Genomic DNA, 23958 nt, shown 5'->3' with positions numbered 1-23958 from the left:
TACACTTAGTATGAATATTTTAACTTTTTGCATATAAAGTGCCATTCGATAATCACCATACATATAACCAATAATACCTTTATGACTATCGTACAAAAGTACATATAAATGCATTCGCTTGGCTTGCCTCGCTATGGAATCCTAAATGCAAAGTTGATTACTCAGGTACTTGGCCTTTGCCTTTTGTTTTGCTTGACTCTGGACCTTGGTTTCGATCTACTAAAACATCAATAAATACACAAACAGTATCAATTGTTAGCGTATTTCCTAACAATTATACTGAAACATTACTCAAGAGTACATATTATTAAATTTTCTATAACAATATCAACCTATCTTAAGACTTCTGGCTCAATAGTATCGGTACCCCTGTCATGGTATCGATATACTGTACTATGGTACCGATACTCTATTACGGTATCGATACCAGTTTTGCATTTGTAATCAATGGTATCGATATCTTCCTCATAATATCGATACTCCTCTTTCGGTATCGATACTGCTAGCATCAGTATCCATACTTCACAGTTGATCTTTCAAATTCAAGCTTATTGTATCAATATTGTTCTATCAGTACCGATACCCTTACTAATTTTCTATTTTTCAGCCGATTCTTGCCCAAATTTGGTTAAATTTCCTTATGCTTACACCCAACAATGTCATTAAACTCTTCTTTACTTATCCTACTAAATTCCCTTCATTTAGCATCTTAAAACACTTAACATCTCCCAAGAAAATTTCAAACTAGAATCACACCACTTTTTCTAACTTGTTTTTAAACCCATCCAATGCTTCTAATCTCTCATTTACCTCTTGACAAGTCAAATCTACTTATAAACATCAATAAACACTCATATCTTAACATATCATTTCAAAACCCATTTTCTTAAATCTCCAATATTTCCTCTATCCCCTAATTTTAATCTTATATAACATTTCCTTAAGCTTACATATCACTTAAGTTTGGAAGAACCAACCAGAATCGAAAGGAAACACTAACCAAATAAAATCTTACATTTACTATGTAGGAGAGCTTTTTCCACTGGGAAAGAAGAAGTAAAGAGAGACGACTTTAGGTAACCTATTTTTCGCTTTCCCCACTTTACTTTAATACCTTATTAAAATGAAATTTAATTCTTTTTCCACCTAAAATAACCAAAACCCTCTCAATCATCCATTGCTATAATTTAATCTAAATCACTAATTCAAACCATTCTCATATTTTAAAATTTAATCAAATAAATCCTCAAATATTTAAATCATTTCAATAAATTACCTAATTTGATATATGGGGCATTAAAAATCTCCCCCTTAAGAAATTTCATCCTCGAATTTAAAGAAGTACTTAAAACAAAGAGGTGTGGAAACTATTTCATCATATCCTCTTCTCTTTGGCAAGTAGCTTCTTCTAACTTATGATTCTTCCAAAGCACTTTAACCAATGGAATCCTTCTGTTACGCAATTCCTTGGGTTCCTTAGCTAATATCCGCATTGGTTCCTCCTCATAAGTTAAATCTGGTTAGATCTCTATTTCTTCAGGAATGATAACATGTGATAGATCAGATCTGTATCTCCTAAGTATCGATGTGTGAAAAACATTGTGGATCTTATCCATATCCAGAGGAAAAGTTAACTGATAAGCTAATGGTCCGACCCTTTGTAAGATCTTATAAGGTCCAATGAATCTCAGACTCGGCTTTTCTTTACTCCCAAAACGTAATACCTTCTTCTAAGACGATACCTTCAAAAATACTTTGTCTCCCTCTTGAAATTTGATTTCCTTTATTTTCAAATATGCATATGACTTCTGGAGATATGAGGCAATCTTTAAATTACTCTGGATAATTTTCACTTTTTCTTCTATATCTTTCATCAAATCTAGGCCAACCAGGTCTCAATCTTTTAGTTCAAACCAATTTAATGGAGTTCTGCACTTCCTCCCATACAATGCTTTATACGGGCCATTTAATACTCGATTGGTAACTATTGTAATACGCAAATTCCTCTAAAGGCAAATACTTTTCCCATGATCCTTTAAATTTCATCACACAAACCCTTAATATATCCTCTAGTATCTGTATAACTCGTTCTGACTACCCATCTGTGTGAATAAAAGTTATGCTGAAGTTCAATCTAGTACCCAATGCCTCATGCAAGATTTCTAGAATCTTGAAGTAAACATTGGGTCTCAATTGGATATTATCGATAGGTACTGCATGCAATCTAATTATTTTTATATACAACTCCGCATACTTATCCATCGGGTAGTGTACTCGAACTAAAATAAAATGAGACATCTTGGTCAATCTGTTCACTATTACCCATATTGAGTCCTTTTTACCTGGTGACAAAGGTAGCCTTGAAACAAAATCCATAGTTACTCGGTCCCACTTCCACTCAGAAATGGTTATCGGTTATAAAAATCCAAAAGGCACTTGATGTTCAGATTTCACTTGCTTACATGCTAAATTTTGTAACAAACTCTGTTACAGCTCTTTTCATACCAAGCCATAACGACTCTTCAAGTTATGATACATCTTATTCCCGCCTGGATGCATCGTCAAAGGGTATAATGTTCCTCATACAGAATACCTTTCTTCAATTCATCATTACCAGGAATACAAAGTTTTTCACGGTAATAAAATCCATTGTCCCTCATTTCAAAATATTTGGCCTCTCTTATTTCAACTTGCGCCAATCTCATCAAGCATTTCTTATCTCGACCTTGCAGCTCTTTTACCCGATCCAAAAACATCGGCTTCAACTTTTATTCAGCAACCAAAGCATCATCTTCCTTTAAAGACATACTTGGATCTAAATCCCTTAAAGCTGCAAAAGTCTTTCGACTGAGTGCATCGGCTACCACATTAGCCTTTCCTGGATGATAGTCAATAACCAATCATAATCTTTTAAGAGCTTAGTCATGCGTCGGGTAATTTTTTCATTATTCTTAGCTGTCTTCAGGAAAAAGCCACCACTTTCCCTTCTTCATCAACACACATCCCAACCCATTATGGGATGCATCACTGAAAACAACATAATATTTACCAGACTTAGGTTGTACAAGCATTGGGGCCTCCGTTACTATTTTCTTTAGTAATTCAAAACTTTCCTAGCTTTTTTTTGTCCAAACAAAAAGCACATCCTTTCGTAACAACTTAGTTAGCGGTAGAGGTAGCATTGAGAAATTTCATGAACCATTATAATAACTAGCAACCCAAGAAACTTCAACTTCTGAGATTCTTTGGGGTTACCAATACACTATGGCTTGAATCTTTTAGGGATCTACTCTTATGCCTTATGCAGAGACTATATGACCAAGGTTTTCTTATAGTGATCTCCGTGGTACACAAATTCAGATTTACTCAGACCTGAAGTAGCTGGGACGAATTGACATTCCCCAAATTACCTTAACACCATTAGTGGAGCATAACCTACTCTACCCCACAACCCTAACAGAGTCACCCATCGGAATCCCACATTTTTACAATATATTGACAAAAGCTAACCAGGGGATGTGTCACACTATATCATGGTCTTGTAAATTCCTGAAAGTGAAACCCAATCTTTCCTTGTGAGATGCTCAGGCCATCTTTGGTGAGGAAATCTTTTAAGGTGAATAAGTAGTTGAGAACTGATGGTTATATTCTCGATCAATCTTCCAGAAGTGGCTACGTATCCATACAGTAAGCAACTGGACACACCCAGTGAAGCGTCTACTCTTTGCTCTTTTGCAAGTATTAAGTGATCGGAATGTCTCTGCCAAGACCGCAGGAACATGATTTACTTTCCTTTCCAGAGGCTTGAACAAATCAACTACAGCGGATTCTATATGACAAAGAACTTTCGGGAAAATCACTAAGCCGTAAATTCCCACAACGAACATTTCCATGTTCTTCTAAATATAACTATGTTTGACAATAAGCTCTTTAAGGCATGACCAAGGGAAACAATCAGATTGCCCTTTCTTTTGGATGCGGTCAGCTACCCATTTCTACCCCATTCCAGTAATCTTTGTGAGCTTGTTTTTTAGAGGTTGCACTCTTATCGCCTTAGAATAGATCTTATCCAAATGTAACATTTTGAAATGGAATAGGGACGTGTACTCTTCCAATGTGGGAGTCATGTCCTCCTTGTTGAAAGTGAAACAACTATACGCTGGATTCCAAAACTAGATCAGAGCTTTGATCAAGGGATCATTCACCTTCACATACAACGAAAGGGCTATGTCACCATACTTCTGCCAAAAGAATACTTCGTATCAGATTTCCAACTCTCCCAGATTTCATGTAACTCCTGCAGATATTTTACTTCAGATGACTGGAGTGACTCTGGTAGTACTGATATATAGTCTTCAGTCAAACTATCACCCTTTTTCTCTGATTTTCTTCGGACCATGACCTCGCTTTCGAATTCTTTATTTCCTTCTTATGAAAACTCTTGTCTATTTTATGACCGCCTTCTACTTTGATGGCCACTCTGTGAACCAACGCCTTTCCTTATGAATGATCATACAATGCAGCAATAATAAATAAAAACACACACTACAAGAAAATATGCCTTTAATGACACACGAACGATGACACACGCTAATTTATGACTTGTAAAACATGTGTGTCATTAAAAAAATGTCATGTTTTTTAAAATCTGAACGATTTATGACTTACAATAATATGTTTCATATTTAATAGTCATAATCCAAAAAATTTACAAAAACACAGAGTATAGTTTTAATTGTGTGTCATCTTTAGGAGTCGTATTTTAATTTCCCCCATTATTTTCATCCTTTTCGCTTCCCCCCTCCATAATCAGTTTGAACCTTGAGGAAGAACTTTGATTTGCTATTTTTTAATGTTTCTAAACTGGGAACTTGTGGGATTTCTTGGGTTTGAATAAATTCTTCTGGGTTTATGTTAGATTTGAAGGAAATTGCGTTTTAGACTAGCCAATCGTGATGGTTTCAATCCTGGAGCCATCTAAGGTTGTAAGTTTCCCTTTTGTTTTTTAAGTTAATCTATTTAGGGTTTTTAGTTTTCCAGGGAATCTGATCGGATCTTGGTAGATTTGGAAACTGATTCGTTCGTATTTTTTACAGAGTTTTTTCCCGGCAATGAACAAGATTGGGAGAATCGAGAATTTATCTCTCACATTTCCCTCAATGTTCGCCGCCTCTTTGAGTTTCTCCTCCAATTCGGTAAACTTTACTTATTTTCCTTTGTCTTGACTTTTCATTTTCATGCTCCATTTTCTTTTTCCTTTTTTTAAATGTTAATTGTTTGTTTACAGAGGCTACAACGAAGAGCAAATTAGCATCACTGAACGAGAAACTTGACACCCTGGAACGTCGTTTGGAGCTTCTTAAAGTTCAAGTTGGAACTGCTTCCGCTAACCCTTCTCTTTTCAGTACGTGATTCACTTTATTTGTGTGTACAATAACATTGTTGACTGGTGAAATTTGTTGTTTGTTTCTTTCAATTCTGTCTTATTTGTTAGACATTAGCATCTCGCTGCTGCTTTATATAATTTATCTTTCCCTTGATTGTATTAATATTTTTTTGTACAACTTTGTTCAATATTTTAGCTGCTTAAAAAGCATTAGTTCGTTAAAAGAAGAATTTATGGTTGTGACCAAAACATTAACATAAGGCTAGCCAGATTTTCCTCAAAATATAACTATTCGAGTTCAAATAATTACTTTTCCAATTTTAATGGTCAAACTTGATTGAATACCCTAATAAATATTGGTTTCTTGTATGGCAACTTTGAGGAAGATTGAAGCAGTTCTTGGCAGTTGAAAAATCTGACTTCCACCGTGATAGAAAAAAGGAAAGTGAATTCAATTTGATGGTGGGTTATCTTCTTAACTAGAAGAAAACCAAAATTGTGGACTCGACTGGATTCTAGATTTGGATATAATCCAAGAAAAAAGTAAAAATATTTTCTTTATGTAGAGAACTTGGTGTCAATTAGCTGCACTGTTGTGTTAAAAGAGTATTCTTCATCTAAATATAGATCTACTGTACTTGGACTTTTCTTCTTGCATGACTTGCTAGTTAGCTCAGGGATATTAAATAGATAACCAAAATGGCTTCTTTTGGCTCTCTTAGCCATCAGTTCATTCATCTTTGAATTGGTTATAACTTTAGATGTTCAAAAGGTCTTGTATGTTAATGTCAATTTAAATATTCTATGTTGGCAATTGTTATAACATCTCATGCAGTTGATTTTTCAGTCGATCTAGATTCATAATTGAAGATGCCTTTTTTATAGCATGGTTAGTCATAAGTTGCTTAACTTCTCCATAATTGAGATATCATGGTTTGCATATATTGTAGTATGTATTGCTGCCCCAGTTGGTGGATTCTAAGATGATGACTTATCGGATCCTTGTAGATTTGTCCTAGAGTTTTTGGGTTCCTTCCTACGCAGGTTTTGATTTAATGACTCATGCAGTGAGAAGAATAATTTGATATTCAAAAACCAATTTCTCATCCCCCTGAAACTTTGGGCACAATCAAACATGAAGTGGGAGGTGGTCGGGATTCTGCATAACCATATACAGTCGTCTCTACTGAAAGAAAATTAGTTTCTGGCCAGGATTTAGAAAAAAAAATAGTTTTGGAGATTTATATTCCTTATACTGGTCAATCTGATTAGTTCTTTCTATTACTTATAGCAGCTACTGAACTTAGTAGCACTTTCATGCAAGGAAAGATGTCAAGCAAGTCTTCTAGAGTAATGAAAAATCTGCCGAGTGAGTCTGCCCAACCTTCATCTGCTGCAACCTATGGTCCCTCTTTGAGTCAGTCTTCATCCAATTATGGTAGCTGCTCATAAGTAACTAGCCCTCAGAAAGGTATTTTTGAATGAATATTGTCTTGATCAATGTTGTTTTGTAACTTTTCTATATATTGGTAATTACTGATGAAACTTAAATGGTGTTTTATTGGTTTTATGGCTTAATTGGGTAAATCTAGAGAAACATTGTGGATTTTGTGCTATAATCCTTTTGATACACCCAAAAAAAAGTTGATTTTTGGCTTTTTGCTGGACTGTACATGGATGCTTAAGTTGTCTCGATCTAACTTAAATATCAAGATATGTGCGTTATTTGTTAGATATGGTATTTATCTAAATTCACTTAGACCAGGAAAGTTTAGTTGAATGCCCTCCTTTATTTGATTGATGAAGGATGTTTAGAGTTCAGACCCACTATGTTACTCCTTATAATCATTGGAATCTATAACTAATTTTGTTAAATGGATATCAATCACCTTTTCCTCTGAGTGAAATAGAATTCAGTAGCACGTTTGTTGCAAGTTTGAATGAAAATCATCATTATAACTGAGAAGGATGGGTGAATTACCCATATGTAAATAAAAGTATCCCCTTAAATAACAGTGTAACTGTGAGAAATGACGAATGCAGTGGACACCAGAACTTCATGAAGCCTTTATTGAAGTTGTCAACCAATTGGGAGGCAGTGAAAGTGCGTTACTTTCATTTCTCATGAAACTTTTTTTCCAAAATATGTTATGTTTTAATTTGTTTGGTATTTTTAACTTACAGGAGCTACTCCAAAGGGCGTTTTGAAGCTTATGAAAGTTGAAGGCTTGATAATTTATCATGTTAAAAGTAATTTGCAGGTGCATAGACTTTTCTATTAGTTATTAATATATATATATATATATATATATATTAAATGTGTGCACAAAGGCTTGAATTTGATTACCCTTTAACCGATCTCTTCACTGCAGAAATACAGAACAGCTAGATACAGACCAGAGCCATCCGAAGATATATGTTAATCTCCCTTTAAGTTTCTTCCTTTTCCTTAGTTGTGTTACTTCTCTACAAGCAAGCATATATTGCCTTTGTTTCTTTATTGGAACATATATATTTTTTAAAAGGGTGTTTATTCCTTGATATTTGTTTAATGTTTTCTCTTTGTGACTTATATTGGGGTTGAGATGAATAGTTTGGAGCTACATAGTCCAACTTGGTCTCATCAATGAAGTGGATATCAATTTTAAAAAATAGTTAATTGGTTCTAGAATCTTTAGTTGTCCAGTGAAGATTTATGATGCATGTCTAGCTTGCACTCGACAATCTCCCATCCCATACTGATATAATGAAAGTTATTGCAGTCTATGTGAATGTTGATATTTAAAAAAAAGTTAATTTTTTTGTTTTTGCTGGACTGTACATGGATGCTTAAGTTATCAAGATATGTGCGTTATTTGTTAGAGATGGGATTTATCTAAATTCACTTAGACCATGAAAGTTTAGTTGAATGCCCTCATTTGTTTAATTGATTAAGGATGTTCAGAGTTCAGACCCACTATGTTACTCCTTATAATCATTGGAATCTATAACTAATTTTGGTAAATGAATATCAATCACTTTTTCCTCTGAGCGAAATAGAATTCAGTAGCACGTTTGTTGTAAGTTTGAATGAAAATCATCATTAAAACCGAGAAGGATGGGTGAATTACCCATATGTAAATAGAAGTATCCCCTTAAATAATAGTGTAACTGTGAGAAATGAAAAGTAAAGCTTTTAAAGCTTAAGATACCTTTACCACCAATTTACTTGATTTTTCGTTCTTTTCATATTACTTAGTGATGAGTGATGACTTGATAACCGTAAATGAAAATATTTGCTCTTTACAAATGTTTGGACTACTTTATGTTCTCACTTGAAGATAGATGATGCTTGATTAATATATGCAAAGTAAATTCCTATATGTCATCAGCAGTTGGTTCAAATAAGGAGTGGAAACCAAAGGTGATCAGCTCTAATTTTGGGAAGGGTTTGGGAACAGCTGGTGCATCTGATGTTCCTACTAGTTCAGTTGAAGCCAATGCTCATTCGTAGCCTGTTTCAAGAGTTCTCGACTCTGAAGAAACAACTTCAAAATTGTAGAAGAAGCTAGAGGAGTTGCATCTCCCGCAACGTCGACATGTTTGATATTCGTAAAGAATGTGTATCTTATGTGGAAAACTTTATTATGTCGTGATATTTTGTATCGACATATGATTACAATATTTTTGATAACTTAATGTTAATATATTGTATGCAAATGGATTGATTATATATAATATGATATTTAATTTAGTATTATGAGGCATAAATGTCATTTAGTTTGATATTTGTCAATTTACATATATATATATATATATAATTTACGACATACAATCACGACACAAGAATATGTGTCATCTTTTCTAATGACGTGTGCTTCAATGACACGCAACGTAAGTCATAAATGTGTGTCATAAATTTATGACACACAAATGTGTGTCGTCTTCATTTATGACGGGGGTTTCAATGACGCGCAATGAGCGTCATTAATGTGTGTCATAAATGTGAGTCATAAATTTATGACGCACAGTTGCGCGTCATCTTAAATTCATGTCGGTGGCTTCAACGACAGGAAAATGTGTGTCATCCGCACCAATAGATGACGTGCAATGCGCGTCATTAAAGGGGTTTTTTCTACTAGTGGCAGAAAAAAAACAAAACAAAAAAACACTGTGTTAGTATATACAATGAATAGTCAAATAAAATAAAATAAAAAATATACCATAAACCTTACCCACATGCTTTGTTATTCACACAAAATCCTAACCGCATTCTTTTCTAGTTCTCATACTTCTTGCAAAAATAAATACATAAAATCGAGGTAAAGGTTAGATGAGTTTCCCCTTTAGAACTTTTGAAGAATCACGAACAAAGATTCGATATAAGACAGGCAGAGTTTTGGGATCACTAACAGGGTCCCCAAATTATCCTTTGCTCTCAATCCTCACCCATTACAGGTTTAAAACGAATCGAGTTCAATTCGAGAGGATGCATTTCCCCATGTCCATGCAAGGAGACTCAATGTTTCACTCATAAACATGAGGCATATGTACCCCAGAGATTACTTGCTAAAGCCCATACAGAGAAAAATACTTTTTCTCACGTAAGCGTAGCGTTCACCTTTACCAAACAGGACAGAGCACGGTTAGAAGGCTCTAAGTATCGAAAGGTTATAGCAACAGTGGGGGAACTCATAATCCTTTGCCTCGATAAAAAACAACAGACTAAGTAAAGATAAAAAAGCTGAAACATGTAAATCACACGTTAGTACAATTATTTATTAGTTAATAAAATTACAAATTAAAATGCATACAAAATTTAAAACAAACAAGGGATCAAAAACCAAATTAAAATGAACTTATAACTTTCATTTGCAAAGACAATTAATTAATCGACTATCGGCCTGACTCTCTAAAAAAGGTCCCCAGTGGAATTGCCAAGCTGTTGAAACGATTTTTTCTTAAAAATGTGAGATTTTAAAACCACACCCTTTTTTAATTATCTCTTTGTGATAGATTTTTAACTAAAAGTGAATGTGATTTAAAAAACCTCTTGTTTAGAAAAAATTTGGGATTTCCTTTACGATTAAAAAAATGGTTCGAAGAGTCGCCACCAATCTTTGATTAGGGTGTGATTGGGCACCCAAAAACTCTTTTCCATTTTTAATAAAAAATGATTTTAATTAAAACGACAAATTTAGATATATTACCAAAAATCGAGTTTGGGAGTCGATTACGTGTGGGGAAGGATTAAACCCCCACATCACTCTAAATTGGTACCTAGTCGATTAATTAATGTATTTGCAATGAAACCTATAAATTTAAGTTTAATTTGATTTATGATCCCTTAAAACAACCAAAATGTGAACTTTATAACATTCAAAAAATCAAAATAAATTAAATTAAAATTACCAAGCCATTAGAAAGATAAAAAATATTCGATTATTTAAAAATATTGAGATCAGATCTTTAGGTTAGTTCTAACGACCTTTAATTTAAAAATATTCGATTTTTAAAGCGACGAATCAAAATTTATTTAGGTGTCACTGATGGGATACACTTTTAATTTAAAATCGTCTAAAACGACTGTCTAGTGAGTTAAGACAACCATTTGAGCAATTTTAAATTAAAAAGGTATTACCCTTAATCTGATTATGTGATAGGGGTTAAGTTATGCACATGAGGGTATCATACGAATTGTGCAAAAAAGGATGTCATACCAAAATTAATTAAACAAACATTATTAAAAGATGCAATGTGACATTCTAATGCAAAAATCATATACATATATGCTTAATCAAAAATTACAAACCATGCATATTAACATATAATGTACAAATGTGACTCAAATATAAAAATAAAAAACATGACATGCTAAACTATAAATTTTTAAAATATATATATATATACATATTTTAAAAAATGACTAAATTTAAATGTATATAAAATTAAACATACAAATTAAAAATTAAAACAGATACTTAAATAAAAACTAACACAAATAACAAGGGAACTACACCTAAATAACCCAAAAAAATTACAACTAAAATTAAAAATGAGAAAATAGCTAAATCAAGACAAACACAAAGGATTAAATTCAAAAGCAGTCCTAAAGGTGACTAAAGTGTAAAACAAGCTTAAAATTTGGGGACTGGAAACCTGATTTTACCAAGAAATTCAATGGCTAAAAATTAATTAACCCAAATGACATTATACAAAACCTAACTTTAAACTAAACCTAGACTAAACTTTAATTTACCCTTTGGTCGCACAACCTTTCTCCCCTCATATCATACATCATGAATCTCAATGCTCCCAACGCAACTGCCTCACTCATTTGATGATGGCCATCGATCAGACTAAATAAAAAAAACAAATCCCCTTGTAATTTCTATTCTTCCTCAACTCTCATCTCTCGATCGCTCACCTCTTCAACCCCGATAGTAGACCTTGAACGAACTAGGTAAATGAACTAGCACATCTCCCTTCCATTTTTCTATTTCGAAACAAAAGAGAAATCAAAAAAGGTTTCACCTTTTGCTTTCTTATTTTCTTGATTTTGTACAGCTTTGTTTCTCTGGTTTTTCTATTAGAAGAATTATAAATAAAAGAAAGTAATGCCTTACTTTTGATCTGTGCTTGGTTGTTTCTATACATTGCTTTGAAAGCAATAAATAAAGAATATGCTACTGTAAATAATAATAAAGAAACGAAACCTTGAAATAAATCTATTTGGATGCTAGGAAAAAAAAGATCCTCCGTTTCTATTGCTTGTCTCCTTTGAATATGGACAATCTGTTTACACGCCTTGTTCTTTCTTCTCTCTTTTTGTGTTTTCTGTTGTTTTCTTAGAATGGTCTCTAGTTCCTAATCCCTTCTTTTCTGAGAAGCTTTCCTTCTTTTCTGGTTGTCTTCTTCTCTCTTTTGTGAAAAACTCTTTTTCATTCTTTTTTCTGTGATCATTGATAATCTCTCGGATGATTCCCCTTTTTTTGGCCGTGTAATATGATTTATTTCCCCCCGTTTCTAGTGGTTAATTTCCATTCAAAAACTGATTCATAACAGTTTTTTTAATTGCCCCAGTATCGTGCTCCTCTTCACTACCAATAATGGCTCCCTATTTTGTTATCTCCCTTCTCACGTTTATTAACTCCTTATAACCATTTACTTTCCAGGTTTAGAGTTCATTCTGCTGAGGATCATTGGACTTGAATTGGGCCTCAAGCTGGTTTGGTTACGGGCTAAGTTGCAAGTAATTCGCTTATAAGCCCAAAATATATCCGAATAAAAATCTGGACCAAACGAGCATCTACAGGAAGCCTACTATTAAGTTTGTCGATCACGATCAGCGGTAGCGCTAGATCCTACGAATCAAAAAATCTATATCGAAATCCTAATATGAATAATATTAACCTTTATTTAAATAATTTACGAAAACCTACAGGTAACTCTCGTAGAACACGGATTGAGCGGGTTTGACGGTCGGGAAACACCAGACAAAACTGACCCTCGATCAGGTGAAACATGAGTACCTTCTTAAAAATATCTTCCTGCATCAATTTCATAACCAAATCTCAGATAAATAAGCTAAAAATGCTAAAACTAATAAGTATTTTAGGGTTAACAAGATCGATTCGGGTCAGAATTTGGTAAAACGGACTTTGGAATTAGACTAATGACGGCAAAAAACAAAAAATATGACTTTTCAAAAATTTTGACTTTTTGGTCAAAGTCAATAGTCAATGGTTGGTCAATGGTCAACCGTCAGTCAACAGTCAATGTTGGACTGAGTCAGTTCAGGTTGGGTCAGGCAGGTGGGTCGGATTAGCGAGTCAGGTCATATCGGCCCATTTCCAAGCAATCCACCAGGCGATGGACTTTCCCCACGCGTAGGGACGGCGCGTGGGGGCCTGCGCGAAGCTGTAGGGGGTCGAAAAAATTCTTAAAAAATTCCTAAGTCCGTTTTAAGGGGTTTTGAGATACTTACCAAACTTGGTTCACAACGGCGAACGACATAAATCTCGATTTTGAAATGTCGAAAACTTGATATTCCTCATGCCTCACACGCCGGCGAAAACAGAGATAATAAGGACATCGATGGATTCGGGACGACGCAAGGAACACGATGGTGATGGAGGTGTCAAAAACGAAGCAACGGTCGACGACAAATCGACGATCAAATTTTTCTTTATAAAAGAGTAAAATTTTGGAGAGAAAAATTAATTAATTTTTCTAGATTTAGGGGTTATATAAACCCTTTAAAAAGAAAATGGAAAAATCACACTATAAGTCCTCCAAATTTAGTTACTTTTTAAATTTGGATCCAAATTTAATCAAAATTTCACTTTGGTCCCTGAATTTAATCAAAATTTAAGTTAGTCCTCGAGAAATTTTTAAGAGAATTTTAGGCCCTATTTTGGTGTGTGACAACTCTACCCCCTTTAAAAGGAAAATTTTCCTCAAAATTTACCTGATGTAAATAGATGCAAAAATTGAGCCTACATTGACTCCAATGTCTCCCAAGTAGCTTCTGAGGGCCACGGTTACTCCACTGAACTTTAACCACTGAAATATGCCTATTTCGAAGAACTCTCTCATCCTGATCTAAAATATGTACGGGCTCCTCCTCATAGGAATAATCATGTCTTAACTTTACCTCCTCAACCTGAATGATGTGACCTGGATCTGGACAGTATTGCCTCAACATGGATACATGAAAAACATCATGAATAAGACTGAGTTGGGGAGGCAACTCAAACTGATAAGCAACAGGTCCAACTTTCTTCAGAATACGATACAACCCAATATATCTCGGCCTCAATTTACCCTTATGTCTAGATGTCAACACTTTCTTCCACGAAGATAACTAGAGAAAAACTTGATCCCCAACCTCAAGCTCAATATCCTTCCGTCGTTGATATGTGTATGATTTCTACCTATTAAATGCCTCTATCAGGCTATCACGAATCAATTGGACAATATCCTTAGTCTCTTGAACTAACTCTGGACCCAAAGTCTTTCTATCACACAAATCTTTCCAACAGATAGGAGTACGACATCTACGTCCATACAGAGCCTCGTACGATTCCATGCAAATACTTTCCTGGTAACTGTTATTGTAAGTAAACTCGGCTAATGACAAGAAATCTTCCCAACTACCACAGAAGTCAATCACACAACCCTATAATATATCCTCTATCACCTGGATCACTCGCTCAGACTAACCATCAGTTTGTGGGTGAAAAGCTGTACTAAAATTCAAACAAGTACCCAAAGCCTCATGCAAAGCCTTCTAAAACCTAGAAGTGAACCTCGGATCTCGGTCAAATATGACAGACAACAGAACACCATGAAGTCTAATGATCTCAAAATGTAAAATCTAGCCATATTGTCTAAAGAATAATTAACCCAAATAGGGATAAAGTGAGCTAACTTGGTGAGTCAATCAACAATCACCCAAATAGAATTCTTTTTGGAAGGAGTCAGAGGAAGACTAGTAACGAAGTCCATCATAATGCGCTCCCAACTCAAGAATCTTAATTGACTGTAACAATTCAGATGGATACTGGTGCTCTGCCTTAACCTGTTGACAAGTCGGACACCTCGTACAAAATCTAAAATATTCTTCTTTATACCAGTTCAAAAGTAATGCTCATTGAGATTCTTGTACATTTTGTCCCCACCAGGATGCATAGCATAAGGACTACTATGAGCCTCCTGAAGAATAACCCATCTCAACTCATCGTCTTTAGGGATGCAATAGCGACCGTGAAAGTACAAAATACCACCCTGATCCAAAGTATTCTCTGAACTCGATCCTTACTCAACTTGTTCAATAATGGGAAGCAAAGAGCTATCAAGGAGTTGTTTGGCCTTAATCTCCATGGCCAAAGTGGGTTTAACTTGTAACTCTACTAACAGACTGTCGTAATCAAATAAACTCAAGTTGGCAACCAAGCCTCTCAGATCAGATATCGCCCTACGGCTCAAGGCATCGGCCACCACATTATCCTTCTTTTGATAATACTATATCTCACAATCATAGTCCTTTATTCAACTCTTTCTGAGTAAGTAGATACTTTAGACTTTTATGATCGGTATAGATATAACACTTTTCTCCATAGATATAGTGTCTCATGATCTTCAAAGAAAAAACCATTGCAGATAACTATAGATCGTGAGTGGGATAGTTACGCTCATACAGCTTTAACTGATGTGACGTACAATCGACAACCTTTCCACCTTGCATCAAAATACATCCTAATCCAGAGTGAGAAGCATCACTGTAGATAAAAAAATCTTTCCCAAACTCATGCTGAATCAACAATGGGGCTTGAGTCAAAACAATCTTCAGTTTCTCGAAGTTAGTTTTTTGGTTCTCAGACTAGACAAATTGAACATATTTCCTTAATAGTTTCGTTAGAGGAGCTGCAATAATGGAGAACCCCTCAATGAAACAACGGTAGTAACCACCTAAGCCCAAGAAACAATGAATCTTATAGATGTTCTTGGGTTACTTTCAGTTTAGAATATTATCAACTTTACTCAGATCCACCTGGATACCCTCAGCAGAAACGATATGTCCAAGAAAAGTCATTTCGCTGAGACAAAACTCATACTTGCTCAACTTGGCGTATAACTTATTTTCCATTAGAGTATGTAGAACAATCCTTAAATACTCATCACGTTTTGCTTCAGTTCAAGAATGCACTAGTATGTCATTGTTGAACACAACTACAAACTGGTCCAAGTAAGGTTGAAACAACCAATTCATTAGATCCATAAAAGCAGCAGGGGTATTAGTTAACCAGAATGACATCACTAAAAACTTGTAATGTCTATACAGAGTACGAAAAGCGATATTTGGGACATCAGAATATTTCACCTTAAGTTGGTAATAACCAGACCTCAAGTATATCTTCAAAAAGGTAGAAGCCCCTCAAAATTGGTTAAATAAATCATTAATCCTGGGCAGAGGAAATTTGTTTTTAACCGTAAGCTTGTTTAGTCTCCTATAATCAATACACAGTTTCAATGTCCCATATTTCTTCTTGACAAAGATAACTTGGGCTCCCCATGGTGATACACTGGGTAAAATAAATTCTCTATCCAAAAACTCATGGAGTTGGACTTTCAGTTGCTTAAGCTCCTTTGGGGCCATACAATAAGAAGCCATTGGAACCAGGGTGGAACCGGAATATACTTTAATCTCAAACTTAATTTCTCTATCCTGTGGTAATCTAGGCAACTCTTTAGGAAAAAATCAGGAAATTTCTTAACAATCCGGATGCCTTCAATATCTGATCGCAAACTCCTAGTGTCTAGAATATAAGCAAGAAATGCCTCGGAACCTTTCCTGATCATCCTCTTAGCTACCATAGAAGACACAACATTCTTCAAGAATCCATGACGTTCCCCGATCATCACAATCATTCAGTTATCCGGAGTCTTCAGAACAACTCTCTTGGTCTCACAATTGAGATTAACTCGATGTTTGTTCAACCAATCCATGCCAAGAATCAAGTCAAACTCCTCCAAAGATAACTCTATTTGGTCGGCCAGAAATATCTCCCCATGGATCTTTATAGGACACCCTCTATAAATACGATCTAACTCTATATATTGACCTACGTGACTCTAAACTGTCACTGAACTCTTAATATTCTCAATAGGGATATTAAAACCCTCATAAACAGAACTACTACAACAACTACCTAAAACTTTGAAATCTCGACCGAATACATGTTACCAGGAACTCTAGCAACTCTCCTGAACATATGAAAAATAACTTTATTAATGGTACTCTCATCCATATAAGTGTTTTTATCCTCAGTGACGCGATGGTGTCCCACAAGAGTAACCGAGTCATCTCTAGAAATTGACGGATCCATATTCGGGACAGAAGAATCTCGATGTGACATGAGATCATCTATCGTAACAAAAGGTCAAGTCAATTACTCTCGACCACTGCCATGGCCTAGCCTACGACCTCTAGTCACACTTATTGAGTAAATCTACAAGGCTCTGCAAAAAGAATTTGAACCTAAGTTAGACTAGCATCCAAAACCTCAAGTATATTTAAACTAATAAAATAATGTGACACTTTTTTTAAAAATATCTTGTAAATCCAGATTTTTGGACTCATCCACAGCCTGAGTGTTTAAAACCGAAAGCTTTGATACCACCAAGTGTAACCCCTAGACCCAACTTAGACGATAGGCCCAAATCTAGGCGGTCACAAATCGCATTTAGAAATTTTTAATATTTACAAAAACGTTAAAATCCATAAGAAATATTCATATGATAAACATATATGTATACATATGTCAGAAAACTGTACGAAACATATACATATCAAAATACTGGTAATACAAATATATCAAGATGGTAGCAAAACATATATCACCAAAATATAACAGAAAGGTATATAGAAATATACAGTGGTATAAAATTAGGGGAAGTCAGTCCTCCTGATGCCAAATTTGCTAGCCTAGTCACTATTATCTAAAAAGGTTAAAATTTACGGAATGAGCTAAAAAGCTCAATGTGCTCCTTACGTTGTATAAAAACATGCAGATAAAATATTTCAGTAAAATAATTTTATCAAACATGCTTTAAAAACATGAACAAAATACTGGTATACAAATATATCAACGGTAGCAAAACACATGTCACCAAAATATAACAGAAAGGTATAGAAATATACAGTGGTATAAATTAGGGGGAAGTCAGTCCTCCTGATGCCAAATTTGCTAGCCTAGTCACTATTATCTAAAAAGGTTAAAATTTACGGAATGAGCTAAAAAGCTCAATGTGCTCCTTACGTTGTATAAAAACATGCAGATAAAATATTTCAGTAAAATAATTTTATCAAACATGCTTTAAAAACATGAACACTACCCCTGTTCGATCTCCAAAATGTGTAGGTTCCCCAGAACCAGAGACCTACGTGTACACCCAATAAGGACTACCCTGTGCACAAAGCAGAGGAGCCTGCACTAAGGTCTTATCTGTGCACAAAGCATATGAGCTGTAGTAAGGACTTACACTAAGCACAAAGTCGAGGAGCCTGCAGTAAGGACTTACACTGAACACAAAGCCAAGGAGCTTGCAGAAAGTGTAAGGTCTTATAATTCATAGACTACACCTGAGATAATTCCTCCAATAAAACCCCAATGACATAATAACATTATATAGTCGAATGAAAACGATAATTCAATCCATTAAAACATGAAAATGTTTAATTTTCAATTATCGATACAAAATACAGTAATCCCCATATCTATCAGAAATATACAGTAAATCGGATATATAAGTTGTGTTAAAATTCGGTATTGTGTGGTAAAAATATAAATATTTTTAGAAATCTCAAACAGTTCAGATAGATAGTTGAAAACAATAATGTAACCCCAACAGGAAATACACATGTATCAATTTGAGTAGTCTGATAAGGAAGCTTACTACTGAGTTTTTTGATCACGGTCAGCGGCAACGGTAGATCGACTTAGAAAATCTATATCGATCATAATATGAATAATATTAACCTTTATTTAAATAGATCTTGTTAAATCTCAAATAAATAAGCAAAAATGTTAAAAAATTAGCATTTTTGGGTTAACCATATCTATTTGGGGCTAATATAGCAGAATTTGGCAAAACAGACTTCGAAATCAGACTCAGAACGTCGAAAAACATAAATATGACTTTTCGAATTTAACTTTTTAGTCAAAGTCAACGGTATACAGTCAACAATCAACAATCGGTCAATGGTCAACCGTCGATCAACTGTCAACATTGGACCGGGTCAGGTTGGGTCAGGCAGGCAGGTCTGGTCGACACGGGTTGGGTCAGATTGACCCATTTCCATGCAATCCACCAGGCGGAACTTTCCCCATGCGCAGGGGGTGCGTGGGGGAGCGTGCGGCCTTTAGTGGGTTGAAAAATTCTTAAAAAATTCATAAGTGCATTTTAAGGGGTTTTGAGATAATTATTAAACTCGGTACACAACGGTGAACGATAGAGAGCTAAATTTGAACGTCGGAAACTTGATATTCCTCACCCCAGCACTCCAGACAACGGAGATAAGAAGGAACTCGGTGGACTCGAGATGACGCAATGATCACTATGGTGCGGGAGGTGTCGAAACGGAGCAACGGTTGACGATGAATCGGCGATCAAAGTTTTCCTTCTAAAAGAGTAAAATTTTGGAGAGAGAAAAATTAATTAATTTTCCTCGATTTGGAGGTATATAACCCTTAAAATAAAAGGAAAAATCCACTATAGGTCCTCCTCCAACTTTAGTTACTTTATGAATTTGGATCTAAATTTAATTAAATTTTCACTTTGGTCCCTGAATTTAATCAAAATTCAATTTAGTCCTTGAAAATTTCAAGAGAATTTTAGGCTCTATTTTGGTGTGACAAATCCAGTAACCTTCATAAACTCCTTGTCTCTGTTGAACGAGACGCTTTACGATGTGATAAAGGAGTATGAGCGAACCAAACAATTTTGTAGACTTCTTCGCTGCACAATTCTAATTATATCGACAAATGACCATTTATAAAAGGGATTTGACAATACTTGATCGCCGACAAGCTAATCAGAAAACAAATGTTGTGAGGATCTTTGTGGAAGCACCAACACAAGTGTAAAAATATGTGAAAAACTTACCGAAAATCATCAGGAACATGCCATAAGAGTAGAGAAAAACCTTGCCGCAAGAGTAGAGAAAAGCGTGTCACAAGGACATAGATTCTTTCTTAAAGTGAAAAAATCAAGAGAAAAACAAAGACAATTTCAAAAACAAGAAAGATAATAGTCACCAGCAGTTGGCAACCAATTTAAGATTGGTGCCATTGTCGGCTAAACAAAAACAAAGGAAGAAAAGAAGACTGAACTTTGTTGAACATATTATTTTCATTGTTTTGTTAAGAAAACGCCTTAATATGACTAAGAAAGAATATATAAAAAAAATTTAGATGTGAGTATAATATGAAGCTTAATTTTGAACAACAAAATAAAAAATGAAGATGATGTATTATTTATCATTAGATTGAGATTAAAGAAATTTAGAATTAAAAATATTTGATAAATTAAAAACGCTATTTGGAAAAAAATATACTTGGATTTAGTTTGAAATTAAATGAATTAATGAAAAAGTTGAAAGAAGAGTTGGAAAATTAAAAATGTATGGAGTAAAAGAATTAGGGCCTCATCATATAAAGGAAGAAAGTGGGGGCTTGTGTAATTTATAGCCAGTCTTCATCGCTAGAGATTTTAGTAACAAATCAAGCGATAATCCTAATAGAGAAGTAATGTTCCAAACTTTTTTAGATAATGAACCTTTCAGTCAGCTTAAGCGAAGAGTTAAGGCAAAATTGACCCAATATCATAGGCCGGCTAATTATTTAGCCCAATATGACACTAGACATTTTATTTTAGAAACTATAACATTTTCTATTGTGACATGGAACTCGTCTCGTGGGCATTGAGGAGTTTCAATAAAATAGATTTTTATTAAAATTTATCATTTTGATATAACAAATTCTAATAAAAAATTATATATTTTTTTGGAACTTGTCACGTATACGTGACGAGTTTATATACACAGTAACATTTTGCCGTATATCCCAAATAAAAATCCGAGTGACCTAATGAACTAATTTTTTTACCCGTTTGGCTTATTGGGCAAACTTTGCCACGTGTTAATCTCTATTGGAATTGTTTTTGTTCTTACCAACTCTTGAAGCAGTAAAGAAACTAGACCAAAGCATACAAGCTTCAACTTTGTTCAAAAAGATCCTTATTGAATAATTTATTTTCGATTGTTCTCAAGGAAATATTTAACCTCTACTCCATTAATCTGTAATCAATTTTGAAGAGATGGACTAAATGGTCGATATAGTACTTGCATCATCTAGATTATAAAGAATTTTTATATTTTTTATTTTATTTTTTTGTATTGCGAATGTCTTAGAATATTATTTTAATTCTTTTCATATCATTACTTTTAAATTTATGTGGATGTATTAAAAATTTGATATTTACGAAACCTTCTTATTTTGATAAATGAAAGACCTTAATGGAAACAGAGTATAAAACACTAGCATTGTTCCGGCAAGTCGACCTCCGTCTTTTAAACTATTAATCACCAATAAAATTGTGGGATATATAATATTCAATGAGTAGCTTTTTTGGTTCAGTTACTTCCTTTTTATTACCTAACTTGAAAATGTTTTTTTATTTGCTCAATGTTAGACTTATCTAACAATTATCTAACGTAGGCATATGTGCATAATATCTGTAACTCATTGTAAGTTGACCAAGTATGAATATCTGAGTGCACAATGAAGGTATGGTAATTCTAAAAGTAATTGTAGAGAAAATAAAAAGAAATAAAACGATTTTAAATATCACTAGTAAGGGCCCACGATCACCAGATTTCTGCAAAAAGTTTTAAGTGAAAGCTAATGAGAATTATATGATCAAGTTATGAAACTGGATACATTTCAAAGACGAAATTATCCTAAGGAATGAAGAGTTCTCATTTCCAATTTTGGGGGTTATAAGCTTTAAGGATTGTTAAACTATAAGGTAATTTTAATGTTGGAGGGCTTAATTTCTATGAAGCTAAATTTGAACCTAATTGCATAAAAATTAGAACAACTGAGGATTAAATTCAATACAACATAGAATTTGGTGTCGAAATTAGAAGCTTGGTGACTAAACTGCACACAAAATAAAATTAGTTGAAAATTTGTTAACCTTAAAATGTCTAGGTTCATCCTTGAAAATTTCCCCAAATGTGAACCATAAAACTATATGCGGAAGCATACATGAATTAATTGACAGTTGAACTCATTGAATCTTTCTTTGGTTGTGATATTCCAAAAGATTGAATTCTCTCGAGTATAAACTCTCTAACGCGGATAAGAGAAAATGCGAGATTATTTATTTCTTGGGGACCATAACCCTTCATATAGTTGATTTCATAATTAGTTATTGTTTGTACTTATAACTCTGTCCCTCATCAAATTATAAATACAATTTTAATTGTATCTACCCTTTTATTTCTATGACATTTCCAATACCTTATGACTTTAAAACATTATTGGTCACTTAATTTATGTCATATTTTATTATAACAATATAAATATGTGCCCATAATTATGGATTTTAATCCAACAATCTTCCACTTGGGTAACATGTTTCCAGATAAATGTATAACCTTATAAGCTCAAAATTTGTTATCATGCAATATATATTCTATAACAATCTTGTCCACCAATTATATCCATATAGGATCAAAGCGGCCTTTTTCATATCAATCATGACTAGACCCATCAGTGGTCACGTATACAAACACAGTCAAATGACATAGATCAATCATGGAGTATAACATGAAAATTACATGCAATGTGAACCACACATGTCTATTTCCAATTGGTCCTCTTTTAACATTAGTGAGATCAAATTTTACCAAAGCTAGAGTGTGGATAAACCAAAATAAACTTTATTTCTATAGAAAATAACTTTAACATAAATGCCCTTAACCTAAAGTAACTGAATTTGTGTCTATATCAAACTAGTATTAAAATTACAAACTTCCACTAAAATCAAATATGCTTATATAATATTACACCCATATGAGTAGTGTGCTCATGAAAGACCTTGGTTACAGTTCCTTAGTAAGCGCACAATTATTAATTTGTACAATATGTTTTATAAACACATAATCACTCTGAATTTCCTTTGAGAACTAGAAACATAATGTCTATGTGCTTAGACTGATGAAAGGATAAGTTGATGAAGGTCCTATGATAGCGGATTTGTGGTCACATGACATAAAAGTAATGTTAGATGGATTACACTATTCAGACTGAGTGAGATTAAATGGAGTAGTGTCTTTGCTTCGAGGTCCAACTAGGATGTGGTGGACAAATACTACAATACGTGTTCCTCTGGAGCATGTCATTTGGCAATTTTTCCTTGACGAATTTAATAACAAGTACATTGGGAAGCAATTCATTTGGGAAATGAAGCAGTAATTCTGGAATTTGAAATAAGGCAATCGTACTGCTTATGAGTTCGACGTGAATTGAACAAGCTAAGTCAATTTGCCTCCGAGTTGATCCCTATAGAGAAACACATATGCGAGTAGTTTATAGAGGGCATGAAGCCAAGACTAAAAGATTTTATGTTGGCATTGGAGTTTTCGACATTTCAAGAGATAATAAACAAAGCTAAGGCTTTGGAAAAGTCTCAGAATGAAAAAAAAATTCAGAGCAAAGATTTCAGTCAGCAAAAAACTGGGGACGTCTTTAATTGTTGTTCAGTCTAAAAGAGGATAAGGTTTTAGTTATAGACCTCAGAGTAGATTTACGGCCACTGCTCCCAATATTAAGGGAGCTAGTGCTGGACAAGTAGATAGACTCAGTTAGTTGTTGTGGGTGGAGACATCTTTACGGCCAAAAGCATACTGGAGTATGCAGAATTGTCACATGAGCCTACTTCCGATATGGTGAATCAAGACATTATATTCGGGATTTCCCTCTAATGTTGGGAGAGAAATCAGTACAGAATAAGAGATCTGT

At 34.3% G+C, this 23958-nt stretch overlaps 1 long non-coding RNA gene across 1 annotated transcript; it reads right to left on the bottom strand.

The window, feature by feature from the left end:
• Window positions 1-5343: 5343 nt before the first annotated feature.
• LOC120207547 lies at window positions 5344-23694 on the bottom strand. The gene is made up of 3 exons (XR_005524222.1): window positions 23682-23694; window positions 22410-22423; window positions 5344-5416 (listed from the first exon to the last, which is right to left on the bottom strand). It is a non-coding gene; the product is annotated as an uncharacterized LOC120207547 (long non-coding RNA).
• Window positions 23695-23958: the final 264 nt, after the last annotated feature.

Source organism: Hibiscus syriacus, unplaced genomic scaffold (assembly GCF_006381635.1).
Source record: "Hibiscus syriacus cultivar Baekdansim isolate YM2019G1 unplaced genomic scaffold, ASM638163v2 tig00014949_pilon, whole genome shotgun sequence".
Lineage (NCBI taxonomy): Eukaryota > Viridiplantae > Streptophyta > Magnoliopsida > Malvales > Malvaceae > Hibiscus > Hibiscus syriacus.
This window is presented reverse-complemented; position numbering and strand designations above follow the sequence as displayed.